The sequence below is a fragment of the Mesoplodon bidens genome, assembly GCF_964165515.1.
Source record: "Mesoplodon bidens genome assembly, chromosome: 9".
Classification (NCBI taxonomy): domain Eukaryota; kingdom Metazoa; phylum Chordata; class Mammalia; order Artiodactyla; family Ziphiidae; genus Mesoplodon; species Mesoplodon bidens.
In genome coordinates, this window is record NC_138166.1 from 81318336 (window position 1) to 81332189 (window position 13854).

At 36.6% G+C, this 13854-nt stretch overlaps 1 protein-coding gene across 3 annotated transcripts in view; it reads right to left on the reverse strand.

Annotated features, from left to right (window-relative positions):
• The window catches only part of GRM8 (glutamate metabotropic receptor 8), a gene marked incomplete at both ends in the record, with an annotated part of 776918 nt that overhangs the window by 21580 nt on the left and 741484 nt on the right, over positions 1-13854 (reverse strand). The gene's annotated exons all lie outside the window — the stretch shown is intronic.

Consider the following 13854-nt stretch of genomic DNA (forward strand, 5'->3'; position numbering starts at 1 on the left):
TATTTAATATCAGTTTCAATTTCAGTGCTTGTGATTGGTCTATTCATATTTTCTATTTCTTCCTGAGTCAGTCTTGGCAGGTTGTGCATTTCTAAGAATTTGTCCATTTCTTCCAGGTTGTCCATTTTATTGGCATAGAGTTTCTTGTAGTAATCTCTCATGATCTTTTGTATTTCCACAGTGTCAGTTGTTCCTTCTTTTTCATTTGTAATTCTATTGATTTGAGTTTTCTCCCTTTTTTTCTTGATGAGTCTGGCTAATGGTTTATCAATTTTGTTTATCTTCTCAGAGAACCTGCTTTTAGTTTTATTGATCTTTGCTATCGTTTCCTTCATTTCTTTTTCATTTATTTCTGATCTGATTTTCATGATTTCTTTCGTTCTGCTAACTTTGGGGTTTTTTTTGTTCTTCTTTCTCTAATTGTTTTAGGTGCAAGGTCAGGTTGTTTATTCGAGATGTTTCCTGTTTCTTAAGGTAGGATTGTATTGCTATAAACTTCCCTCTTAGAACTGCTTTTGCTGCATCCCATAGGCTTTGGGTCATCATCATTTCATTGTCATTTGTTTCTAGGTATTTTTTGATTTCCTCTTTGATGTCTTCAGTTATCTCTTGCTTATTTAGTAGTGTATTGTTTAGCCTCCATGTGTTTGTATTTTTTACAGGTCTTTTCCTGTAATTGAAACCTAGTCTCATAGCCTTGTGGTTGGAAAAGATACTTGATACAATTTCAATTTTCTTAAATTTACCAAGGCTTGATTTGTGACCCAAGATATGATCTATCCTGGAGAATGTTCCATGAGCACTTGAGAAAAATGTGTATTCTGTTGTTTTTGGATGGAATGACCTATGAATATCAATTAAGTCCATCTTGTTTAATGTATCATTTAAAGCTTGTGTTTTCCTTATTTATTTTCATTTTGGATGATCTGTCCATTGGTGAAAGTGGGGTGTTGAAGTCCCCTACTATGGATGTGTTACTCTCGATTTCCCCTTTAATGGCTGTTAGTATTTGCCTTATGTATTGAGGTGCTCCTATGTTGGGTGCATAAATATTTACAATTGTTATATCTTCTTCTTGGATCGATCCCTTGATCATTATGTAGTGTCCTTCTTTGTCTCTTGTAATAGTCTTTATTTTAAAGTCTATTTTGTCTGAGATGACAATTGCTACTCCAGCTTTCTTTTAGTTTCCATTTGCATGGAATATCTTTTTCCATCCCCTTACTTTCAGTCTGTATGTGTCCCTAGGTCTGAAGTGGGTCTCTTGTAGACAGCATATATATGGGTCTTGTTTTTCTATCCATTCAGCCAATCTGTGTCTTTTGGTGGGAGCATTTAGTCCATTTACATTTAAGGTAATGATTGATATGTATGTTCCTATTCCCATTTTCTTAATTGTTTGGGTTTGTTATTGTAGGTCTTTTCCTTCTTTTGTGTTTCTTGCCTAGAGAAGTTCCTTTATCATTTGTTGTAAAGCTGATTTGGTGGTGAACTCTCTTAGTTGTTGCTTGTCTGTAAAGGTTTTAATTTCTCCATCAAATCTGAATGAGATCCTTGCTGGGTAGAGTAATCTTGGTTGCAGGTTTTTCTCCTTCATCACTTTAAATATGTCCTGCCAGTCCCTTCTGGCTTGCAGAGTTTCTGCTGAAAGGTCAGCTGTTAACCTTATGGGGATTCCCTTGTGTGTTATTTGTTGTTTTTCCCTTGCTGCTTTTAATATATTTTCTTTGTATTTAATTTTTGACAGTTTGATTAGTATGTGTCTTGGCATATTTCTCCTTGGACTTATCCTGTATGGGACTCTCTGTGCCTCCTGGACTTGATTAACTATTTCCTTTCCCATATTAGGGAAGTTTTCAACTATAATCTCTTCAAATATTTTCTCAGTCCCTTTCTTTTTCTCTTCTTCTCCTGGAACCCCTATACTTCGAATGTTGGTGCATTTAATGTTGTCCCAGCGGTCTGTGAGACTGTCCTCAGTTCTTTTCATTCTGTTTTCTTTATAATGCTCTGCAGTAGTTATTTCCACTAGTTTATCTTCCAGGTCACTTACCCATTCTTCTGCCTCAGTTATTCTGCTTTTGATCCCATCTAGAGTATTTTTAATTTCATTTATTGTGTTGTTCATCATTGCTTGTTTCATCTTTAGTTCTTCTAGGTCCTTGTTAAATGTTTCTTGCATTTTGTCTATTCTATTTCCAAGATTTTTGATCATCTTTACTATCATTATTTTGAATTGATTTTCAGGTAGACTGCCTATTTCCTCTTCATTTGTTAGGTCTGGTGGGTTTTTATCTTGCTCCTTCATCTGCTGTGTGTTTTTCTGTCTTCTCATTTTGCTTATCTTACTGTGTTTGGGGTCTCCTTTTTGTAGGCTGCAGGTTTGTAGTTCCTGTTGTTTTTGGTGTCTGTCCCCAGTGGCTAAAGTTGGTTCAGTGGGTTGTGTAGGCTTCCTGTTGGAGGAGACTAGTGCCTGTGTTCTGGTGGATGAGGCTGGATTTTGTCTTTCTCGTGGGCAGGTCCACATCTGGTGGTGTGTTTTGGGGTGTCTGTGGACTTATTATGATTTTAGGCAGCCTCTCTGCTAATGGGTGGGGTTGTGTTCCTGTCTTGCTAGTTGTTTGGCATAGAGTGTCCAGCACTGTAGCTTGCTGGTCATTGAGTGAAGCTGGGTGTTGGTATTGAGATGGAGATCTCTGGGAGGTTTTTGCCGTTTGATATTACGTGGAGTTGTGAGGTCTCTTGTGTACCAGTGTCCTGAAGTTGGCTCTTCCACCTCAGAGGCACAGCACTGACTCCTGGCTGCAGCACCAAGAGCTTTTCATCCACACGGCAGTCAAAGAAGAATCTTCTAAGTCTAAAGTCAACATATTTTCTTTATGAACTCCTATCTTCTGCTATGTCATGGTTAACTCATACTGCCTCTTTTAGCTGATGTCATCTTTGTTTCCTTTTTTCATTTTGCTGAAGCAACTTTATTTTCAAATAATGTCCTTAGTTGGTTAACATTACACGACCATCCCCTCTTTCTCCTTTCCTTTGAACTGTTATCTCTTAAAGAGATTCAGTGCCAGTTAGTATTGTGTTTTAATGCAGTTAACCTTCAATTTTATGAGTACAAGTCGTGTGAGACTGCTTTTGTGAGATGCTTCAATCAGGGCTGGGAGCAGTGACTGTGGCTCTTTGTGGTTTGCTTTAGTTCTCAGGCTCCTAGAATTAGGAGTTAAAGGAGGCTGGAGGAGCATATGGTGGTCAGTGATTTTCACACGAAGTCCTGTTGGTTTGTTGCTGGGAGAGCACATGATGTGCCTCAGGCTGGTGCAATTCACGCTGGCCTCTGCTGCCCAGGCTCGCCCCGCACTCTGTACCCCTCCCTCCCCCTGGCCTGAGTGAGCCAGAGCCCCCGAATCAGCTGCTCCTGTAACCCCGTCCTGTCTCAGGCAGAAATCTTTAGACAGGCTTTTCAGCAGTCTCATGGGGCTGGAAAGACAAAAAATGGAATTCAGGGTTACCAATGCAGCCGGGACTCGAGGACCCAAGATTCCAGGGTATTACAGAGAAGTGAACCTGAGATTTACACCGATTTTTTTTTCTTTAGACTTTGGTGTATCTTAAGTGGGAGGGAGCAACATACTAAAAAACGTCAAACATAATCCAGATTCAGAGGCTAAAATGTTAAGCAGTGTCATAATGTTTGGGAAACAAAATTTGGAATTTGTGTCAATTAAGGAGGATGGGTAATTATAAACACCTTGGACTTTTAGTTGATATATCTGAAGGGATATCCTCCAAGATAAATGAAATATCAAACATGGACAAACCCACAGAAAGCCTAAACCTAGTCTTAAATTATCCCAATCCTGGATTACGTCAAGGTGAAATGCCTCTGTTTTAACTGTAGACAGGTAGAAAACTGCAGCTTCTCTGGAGGAAAATGGCAACATCTATAACATTTACATTTTTACAATGTACAGTGTCAGGTATTCAATAAAAGATTACCAGCTACCAGCAAAACATGTCCAACATAAGAACAAAACCAAAGGGAAAGGGAAGAAAAAAACCCCAGTATATAAGATTGTGTCACAAATGATCAAGATACTGTACTTCTCAGACAGAAGTTTACAAAAGCTTGAACATAAATGTATTGAAGAAAGTACATAATAAGATAATGAATTTAACTGAGGAGCTGGACTATATATATATATATATATATATACACACACACACACACACATATACATATATATATTTAAAAATTGAAACAAAAATTATAGGGCTGAAAAATATAATAATTGAATTCAATAGATGAGTTTAACAACAGATTAGATGAAGTTCAGGACATGACTAACAAATTGAAAGATAGATCTGTAGAAAATATCCATATTGAAGCCTGGAGATAATAAAGAATTTAAAAATACAGAACAAAATTATTAGAAATATATAAAACATAATAAAAATTTTGAATATGTATGAATTTGGAGTTTCAGAAATAGAAACAATATATAGTAGACAAAAAGAAAAAAACTTAAAGAGATACTGGCCAGGAATTTTCAAAAACTGAATGAGCATAATCTATAAAATTGCACAGAGAAAAGGTATCAGATGACCATATTCCATGTAGTCTTAACAAATTTCAAAGGATTGAAATACAGAGTATGTAATCTGACTAATGTGGAAGTAGGGTGGAAAGTAGAGTTAGGGTAGAAATAACAAAAGTAACACGAAAAGTATCGAAGATTTGAATATTAAACAACACAGTCCAAAATCACTTATAAGTCAAGAAGAATTGACAGTTAAAATCAGAAATTATTTTGAACTGAATAATAATGAAGTGACAACATATTAAAAGTCATGGGACACAGCTAAAACAGGCTTCATCTATATTAGAAAAGAAGAAATTGTGCTATAATTATCCATCTCACAAAACGAGAGAGAGAGAGAGAGATTAAACCCAATGAATACAGAAGGGAGGAAATAATAAGGATGAAAGATAAAAGTCAATAAAATAGAAAACAAGTGCAAAATAGGGAAAAATCAACAAAGCCAAAAATTCCTTGAAAAGACTGTAAAATTAACAAACTGTTCACAAGGCTGACCAAAAATAAAAAGGACAAAACATGGTATAAAGTCAACAAAATATACCAGTAAACTAGTTCTGGATGTCCTTAGCAAAAATAATAATAAAAATAAAATAAAATAAAATAAAGTATATGCTTAAAATTTAAGGGCAACCTAAAAATATTAAAATAAGACCTAAAATTTCTGAACTATCAAAATGGAAACAAATTGAAAATTTGATCAGTTAAAAAAATGGAAAAGAAAAGAACAGAAACACAAGAGTATAGTAAATAGAAAATAAACTGGTAAATATAAACCAGTGATTTTCATGATATAAATTAAATTCCCCATTTAAAAAATACACAGGTTATCAGATTGGATTTTAAATGTGATTCCAATAAGGAGAAAGTTATATGTAAAGGCTGAAAATAAAGTAACTGGAAAAGATGTACCAGAAAAATGTAAACACAAAGAAAGATGGAATAGTAATATTATTATGGGACAAAATAGAATTTAAGATAAAATCTTAAGTTATACAAAGAACACATCTATCTATGTAGATAGATCACCAACAATACATTATTACAATGTGTGATGCAACAAATCATAAAAATACAAGAAGAAATGGACAAATTCATAATCATTATGAGGGATTTTCATCTTTTCAGATTTACATTTAAATATACAATATAAAATTAAAAATAGTTTAACTCAAATAACAAAATTGCCATTTTGATTGCATTATTTTAAGACCTAATGGACTCTTCACAGAAATCGATCATGCATTAGATTACCCAAAAACAAAAATGAAAACAGGGAACTTACAGGCTACATTCTTTCCCCTCAAAAGGTAATCAAATTAGAATTAAAATTAACAAATAAATAAATATTGGTTTTTATTTGGAAACTAAATAGCACACCTGTAAGTAACTTGCATTTAAAAGGAAATGACAAACTATTTAGAAATGAACAAGCATGAGAACAATACCTGTGAAAACCGGTGGATGCAACCTAAATTCTTGAAGGAAAATTTAAATCTAAAACGGCAATGTTAGGAAACAGGTAAGTCTCAAAATTAACCATGAAACTACTCAAAGTAAAAAAATTAAACTCAATAGATGTAGAAGAAAGGAAATATCTGAGATAAAAGAAGAAATGAATGAGACAGAAAGCTAAAGCCAGCAGATGTAAGTAACAAAACCAAGTCACATTTGGTAATATTTGATTTAAAAAAGGAGATAAGATGTGACTAATTAACATAGAAATTATAAAGAGGATATAAATATAGATACAAATTAGATTTTCACATTAAAAGAGCAAATTATGTATAACTTGATGTCACTAAATCTACACATCTAGAAAAAATGCATTATTGCCCAGGAAATAGATATAAGAGGTTAGAAAAAAAAAATACTGAATAGACTGAGAACCTTGGGGGAAAAAAATCAGAAAGGTAGTACGTTATTGACAGAAGGATGGTAACCCAGCACTGAGAAAAGAGCCAGTGTTGCTTGCACTATGCCGTTGGGTGAGGTGAGAATAAGGAAAGTGCCCACCCCAGTTCCCATTCTGTTCCCACCTCTCACCTAGTGACATATTTACATCAGCACTTCTATGGTGCTTTTGCTCTTGTTTTAGGTAGGGCCTAAGACCTTGGAAAGTTTACAGTCCCTTTCAGAATTAGAGATTCAAGTGCTCATGAGATATACTGGCAGAAACAAATTTTCTCAGGTTCAATCTCCTCTAAATCTTCCGTCATGCCTCACTGCTATTTGAAAGGAAGAACATGGCAAAGAGCCTCCTTCTCCCAAGTGCTGAAAAGGATACAGTGGTGAAGCAGGATCTCCACTCACCCCCTTTATCTGTGCACTATCTCTGGGAAGCATGAATATTTATGACGAGTGACGCCTTTACTAAGATTAGCCCTAAGATAAGGTGAGTTGGGGAGGATATAAATGTAACTCTATCCGAAAGGGTGACAAATCCACATCCAACTCAGCCTCAAAGACTCATAACCCTCTCTGTGTTCCAGACCCTAATGAATAGCATCTTCTGTAACTTAGGGACCATGACTTCTCTGCCCCATCAATAGTTTTACCTACTCTTGTCATGTACCTTGCTTGGCAGTTCTGGACTCATCACATCACCATTTCTGAGATAATCTATATAGGGACATCTTTGTTCCCAGGACTAGTGCTTCTAGAAAATACCAATGAAGGTCAAAGTAGCCAGGTTTCTATAGATGAAAAGCCTGAGACCTAATATTGCTTTACTTTGTACAACTGTCTGCTACCATGTCTGATATTGACACATGGGTCTTCCTGGATGCCAGCTATGTCTGAAGCTTTCAGGAGAATTAAAATTTTACCTACACATATGTTGACTTCCCCAGGTCATCATGCCTAGCCATGGTGAAGATGCTGCCCATATCAGACCAGTGATCTGCTACAGCAGTGTACTGATCACACATATGGGCACTAGTACCCGGTTCTAGTGCCCAGTTCTGTCACATTGGAGACCCAGTTCTATGTGGTAATGAGAGCTTTCAGGAAAAGACAGAATTACTTCAAATAAGTTCAAGACATTGAAACACCCACCAATCACAGACTAAAGAAGTCGTGGGTGTCACAACCAGTGAAAAGTGGAACGTGCTTTCAGCAGGTCACAGCTAAAAGTCCTTTTCTGACAGGTATAAACTCTGCAATGTGAAAGAGAGCTTGGCTGTTCTGCCATCTCACCTAAAGCTGAAAAACCTCATCCAGCTTTAGCAAAGGGACATACTCTGAATGAAGCATCTAGCAGCGATTTAAGATTACCACAGCTAGGCACCTGAAGAGGCTAAATGCAGAGAGTGAAGGTGAAGAACCTCTGTACAATCCTCTATGAGAAACCAACCCAAGGTCCCTCCCACAAAGTTTGATCCAGCCCCCAGGACCTTTTCTTGACATTCACACTATTGTCCTGGTAGTCCTGCAAATGATACAAGTTCTCAGAACAAGAGACTTATGAAGCATAGGCTAGAACCAAGAAACTTTAAAGCATATTCTAGAGCCAAGAATCAATTAGAACTCCCCAGTATCTAACTCTCCTGGGATACTGAACCCAGAGCTTTAGATTTCTCTCTTTCCAAAGAGCCTAGTGCCATAATAGGCTTCAATGACCAACTGGATGCAGATGACCCATTTTGACCTCACACAGGTCAATTGGACCACTGCCTGGGTCTTGAATGGCCTGACCTGTTGGTATGTAACTGAGTCTTCTCCTGCTGGGGCCCATGTTGTTCTGTTGAGACTACAGCCACTAGATTATTCCTGTAATTATCAGTCCGCTTCCAAAGCAATGCAGCTCTGACATTAAATATTCTTTTTTTTAATTGAAGTATAGTTGTTTTACAGTGTTGTGTTAGTTTCTGGTGTATAGAAAAGTGATTCAGTTATATATATAGATAGATATATTATTTTTCATATTCTTTTCCATTATGGTTTATTACAGGATATTGAATATAGTTCCCTGTGCTATACAATAGGGCCTTGTTGTGTATCCATTCTGTATATTTAGAGTGGTTGTAATTCCTATTCCACAAAAACTCCCCTGTATCCCTAACCTCTTCTCCCGGCCTCCACCCTGTGGTCTCAACTGAAACTTCTCTCTCCCTAAAAGTATTATTTTCTCTGCAGTCTCTTAAGTGATGGTTGCTTTTATTCTCTGAATCCATATTCCTCAGGGATGGTAATAAAGATGGGGAATTGCTTACTCCCATTTGCTGCTTCTGGATCATTATAGGCTCATCTTTTTCCTCAGTGTCCTGACTTTTAAGCTGTCACAGCCTTCAGCTGCACGTCCTCCCACATCCTTGTCGCTCGCTCTGCCATCATTTGCCCTCATGCATTGGACGTTCTGGTCCTGGCCCACAGTCTTGCTCTCTATCCCAAGCGATGTAGGTATTTTGGATGAATTCTACATCCCTATACATGATTGCTCCAGTCCCCTGATCTATCATTTCCTTAACCTCCTCATTTCCAATGATGTCCTTTACTCCATCTCAGCCACTCCCTTTCATGATTGCAGTGTGGATCTTAAGTACTGTTTTCACTTCTTGTTATAAATTCTGTAAAATACTTTTGGCTTAATATGTTATTTTTTTGGTAAGAGATTATTTACATTATCTCATATTTTCCTCTAAACCATTCCACTTTTCACTTATAATAAATAGAGAGTTATGTTCACAGGCCTCAGTGACATCAACATTGTTGTTGCCCATGCACTCAAAAAGCTAAAATCGAGGAGGGATGGGTGTTTCTCATTTCACATAATGCATGTTTCCATACGGAAACAGCTTACCAGGCAGACTATTAAGGTACCAGTATTAATGTAAATGCATACAGGCATCTTTTGAAATAAAAGTCGTTATGATTTGTTCCAAGTATTTAAAAACTGGGGTTGTTAACTTTGACCATACTTCACTGTGACAGAATGTCAACTCTTCCAAATGTGAAAATACAAGTATTAAAAAGTATAACTTGTATTTTCCTAAATAATAAAAAAATGAAGCCAGCTATTATCAAATAAAGTGCATGCAGTTATAACAACAGCTGTATTATACATTATAGTGTCAACATTTTTAATTAAACATTTTATATTCAGAAAACAACTTTTCATTCCTAGGTTTTTATGTTAATTACCAACATCACAACAACAATATTTACTACAGTTTTTATAGCAAAGGTCCTGTATCTAAATTAGATGATAGGTTAAATAGGCTTTTAATGGGTGGCATAAAGACAATCGCCATATGTAATATTGTATGTATAAAATAATATCTCAAAGACTGCAAATTAATTTATAAACAGAATTTTAGAACATAAACCATTCTTAAGTTTGAGGACCATCTGGATGCTATTATTAAAACTTTTTTCCTAGGAGTAGGAGTAGACAATTATGTGGATAAATTATTCCACTGGTAAATCTGATAGACTGAGCTCCAAGTATGTTCAAACTATCGATGCTTCAGTCTTCCGAATAATTACACCCAAGTGAAAACTTTAATTGCCATGGAGGAAATAGCATTGAGTACGCTTTCTTTTTTTTTTTTAACATCTTTATTGGAGTATAATTGCTTTACAATGATGTGTTAGTTTCTGCTTTATAACAAAGTGAGTGAACTATATGTATACATATATCCCCATATCTCCTCCCTCTTGCGTCTCCCTCCCACCCTCCCTATCCCACCCCTCTAGGTGGTCACAGAGCACCGAGCTGATCTCCCTGTGCTGTGCGGCTGCTTCCCACTAACTATCTATTTTACATTTGGTAGTGTATATATGTCCATGCCACTCTCTCACTTCATCCCAGCTCACCCTTACCCCTCCCCATATCCTCAAGTCCATTCTCTACACTTTCTTTTTTTTTTTTTTTTCTGTACGCGGGCCCCTCACTGCTGTGGCCTCTCCCGTTGTGGAGCACAGGCTCCGGACGCACAGGCTCAGCGGCCATGGCTCACGGGCCCAGCCACTCCGCGGCATGTGGGATCCTCCCGGACCAGGGCACGAACCTGTGCCCCCTGCATCGGCAGGCGGACTCTCAACCACTGAGCCACCAGGGAAGCCCCTCTACACTTTCTTTTAATGTTATGGAAAAAATAGTCCTGTACTTCTTTTTCTTTTACTATTTTTACCAAGCAAATTTAGGAGCAAAGTTATAAATAAAACAGCTTTTCAAGGAGAAGACTATGAGAAAAAAACACATTTTTAGTTGGAAAAATGGGTGTGGCAGGGGTATCAAAATGGGTGCCCCTCTTTCCATTGCATGGAATTGTTTCTGGGGAGTGCCTGACCGGCCAGTCCACTCTGACTAGAATGGGTGTGGCCATTTGGCTAGTCTTCAACCAATATAATGTGAACAAAAATGACCAATGTCAAAAAAAAGTGTTTTACAAAATTTATTACAAGGAACCAAGAAATATTTCCCCTTGTTGTTGACTGGGTATTTATGATAATGAGGCTGATAAAGCTATAGGATACAAGAAATAGGGGTTCCTGAGTCAGTACATGGAAGGGAGCGGCCAATCAGAAAGTCTCAGACTGTTGCTTGAGTGGGAAATAAAATTGTATACTCAGATCATATGCTTTGAATTATTTTTCTATTAATGGATTTGTGTTGCACAGTACAAATGTTCCTCTGCCCCTCTGACTAATGTGTGATGGCGGAGCAGCGTGAAGGATAATGTTTATGGCTATGGCAGAAAAACGAAGTTACGATATCCTCAGATAGATTGTAACTATTGACCTGATTCGCATCACTACCATGTTCTGACAACGTGTCTAATCTGTCAAATATAATCCCAAGCCATTAAATTTATTCCTAGGTTCAGTCACCTCGGTCTTTGGTTAGGGAAAGAATCAAGCTGGGTTTTCTATTACATTTTCAAGAAAGAATCATTTCAGGCACTTTATATAGGTTTCAGTACCTGAGGGAGTTTACAGGAAAGGAAGCCTATATAACTCAGCACTTACAAAAGGAAGCTGGGCTGTCAGATTAATAGTCTAAAATTCCGAAGTCAGCAATTTAGCACTTGTGCCTGATGTACAGCTTTCTCTTTTGACCTCTTTCCCTCAGATAGTTTATATCTGACACTGCCCCTAACCAACTTCTTTGTCACTGAAAACAACTATCTCTGAATACCTAAGAAAAAAAAATTAAACTACAGAATTATCCCTGAGAACTCTTCTCTCACATGGTAAACTTCTTCCAAAGTCTATTATTTCTTAATTTTTTCTTTTAATGTTCATACTTTGTTTCTACTGCAAAGACCTTCCCCGTATCCTTTTCAATTCATGACTTTCTGTGGTATACTACATTATTGCCCTCGATTATTTACTCTGCCCTTTCTTATAATATGATTACACATCTTTGCCCATTGTTATCTGATTTCCAGAACCACCTCTTGGGGAAGAGCTTTCTTCTCCATCCCATCCTTGCCAAGGTTCATCATGTGATATGTTTTAAACAGTGAGTTGTCAACAGAAGTAATGTATACCATGCCTAAGCAGAAGCATTAAGCATCACTGAGTGATTAGTCCTTGCTCTTTCTCTTGGCCAGTAGAATAGTATCTTTCAGATGGAGGCTGTCCATCAGCAATGCAACTGTAATCCCTGACATGTAATACAGGCAAGAAATGAAGCATTGTTGTTTTGGCAAGCCACTGATTTTTATGTTGCTTATTACAGCAGCACACACTAGTAAAAGCTGACTAATATATTATGGAGACTCAATTTCATGAAATTGAAAGGCCATTCTATTGAGAGAGTCAGAAAACCAATGCTGAATGCTTGACTTTGTCACCCCTGGATATGGTAATATATTAACTTCTATGAGTCCCTTCCTCTCATATGGAAAACAGGAAAAAATTTTTCTTGACCTGATAAACTAACAGGGTTGATTGTGAACAATGTATAAAAAAGTGTTTTGAAAGTACCGTTGGGTGTTAATATTATTCACTATTGATATCTTCCCTCAAGTATTTCTGCCTCCAGCTTGTCTGTCAAATATAAAGTGTTTGGGACATCTTGCTTTCATGAAGTGTTGATAATGGGCAAGAAGAATGATATAACACAACCAAGCCAAAGAGGTAACTAGAGAAAAAGATTTGGTGATCCAGCTAGGAACTCAGAAAACCCTAGACAAGGTGGGGAAAGTAAGACTTTCCTGCCATAGAGACTGGAGAAAACAAAAAAGACTGAGTACTAGAAGGGAGGAAACTTCCAAAAAACCTAAGATAATAAATATAATTTTACAATAGTGTTTACTATGTACCAGGATCTTTGTAAGCACTTTACAGGCCTTCTCACTTTATATGAATTCACACAACTCTTTAGGGGAATACTATGTTTATTCCCACTTTACAGTTAAAGAAGTGACGCACAAAAATGTTAGGCTACTTGCCCAAGGTCAGAGAGCTAGTGAGTGGCACAGCTGGAATTCCAAACCAGGTAATCTGGCTTCAGACTCTGTGTACTTCCCTTTAACCAGATTCGTGATTCCATGACTCTAAAAAGGAAAGGGTGTAAAGTTCCACAAATTTTGAAAAAATCATTGAACTCAAGGGAAGAATATAAAAGAAGATGGATAATTAATTAAAGTAAATCTACCCATTCCTTGCTAAGAAAACTTATTGCCATCGATGCTTAAAATATGAGGGAAAGTAGAAAATTTTAGTGAAACTGTTTATTGTTATTCAAGCCAGAAATGTCTCATTAGCAAAAAATATTCTATTTAAAATAGATAAAAATCAGATATTTTGGACAAAGATTTATTCACAAAGATGTTCATTAGGAATTACTTATTAAAAATTAAAATTTAGCATAGCCCAGTGACCAAAAATATAATGAATACAGAAATCACGGCACAGCCACGATTGATATTTATGCAGAAATTTTAATGACATGGGAAACAATATAATTTAAAGAATAATATATGTTGAGACAGAACTATATCTATACTATGATCTCTAAGGCCAAAGTTAGAAGGAAATAAACTAAAACATTAACCCTGATTGTTTATATGAGGAGGAATCATGAGTGATGTTTATTTCTTTCTGGTTTTTTGGTCTACATTTAAAAAATTTTCTAAAATGTGTACAAATCACTTTTATAAAATGAAAAAAAATAGTGGAACTTAATCAAAGGAGACACCGTCTTCCTTTTATAGATGAGTGAATGTATATGTCTGTGTCATTAAAAACAAACCAACAACTAATGAAAGAATAGAAATGAGATCAATGAGATAGGAAGTGAGAT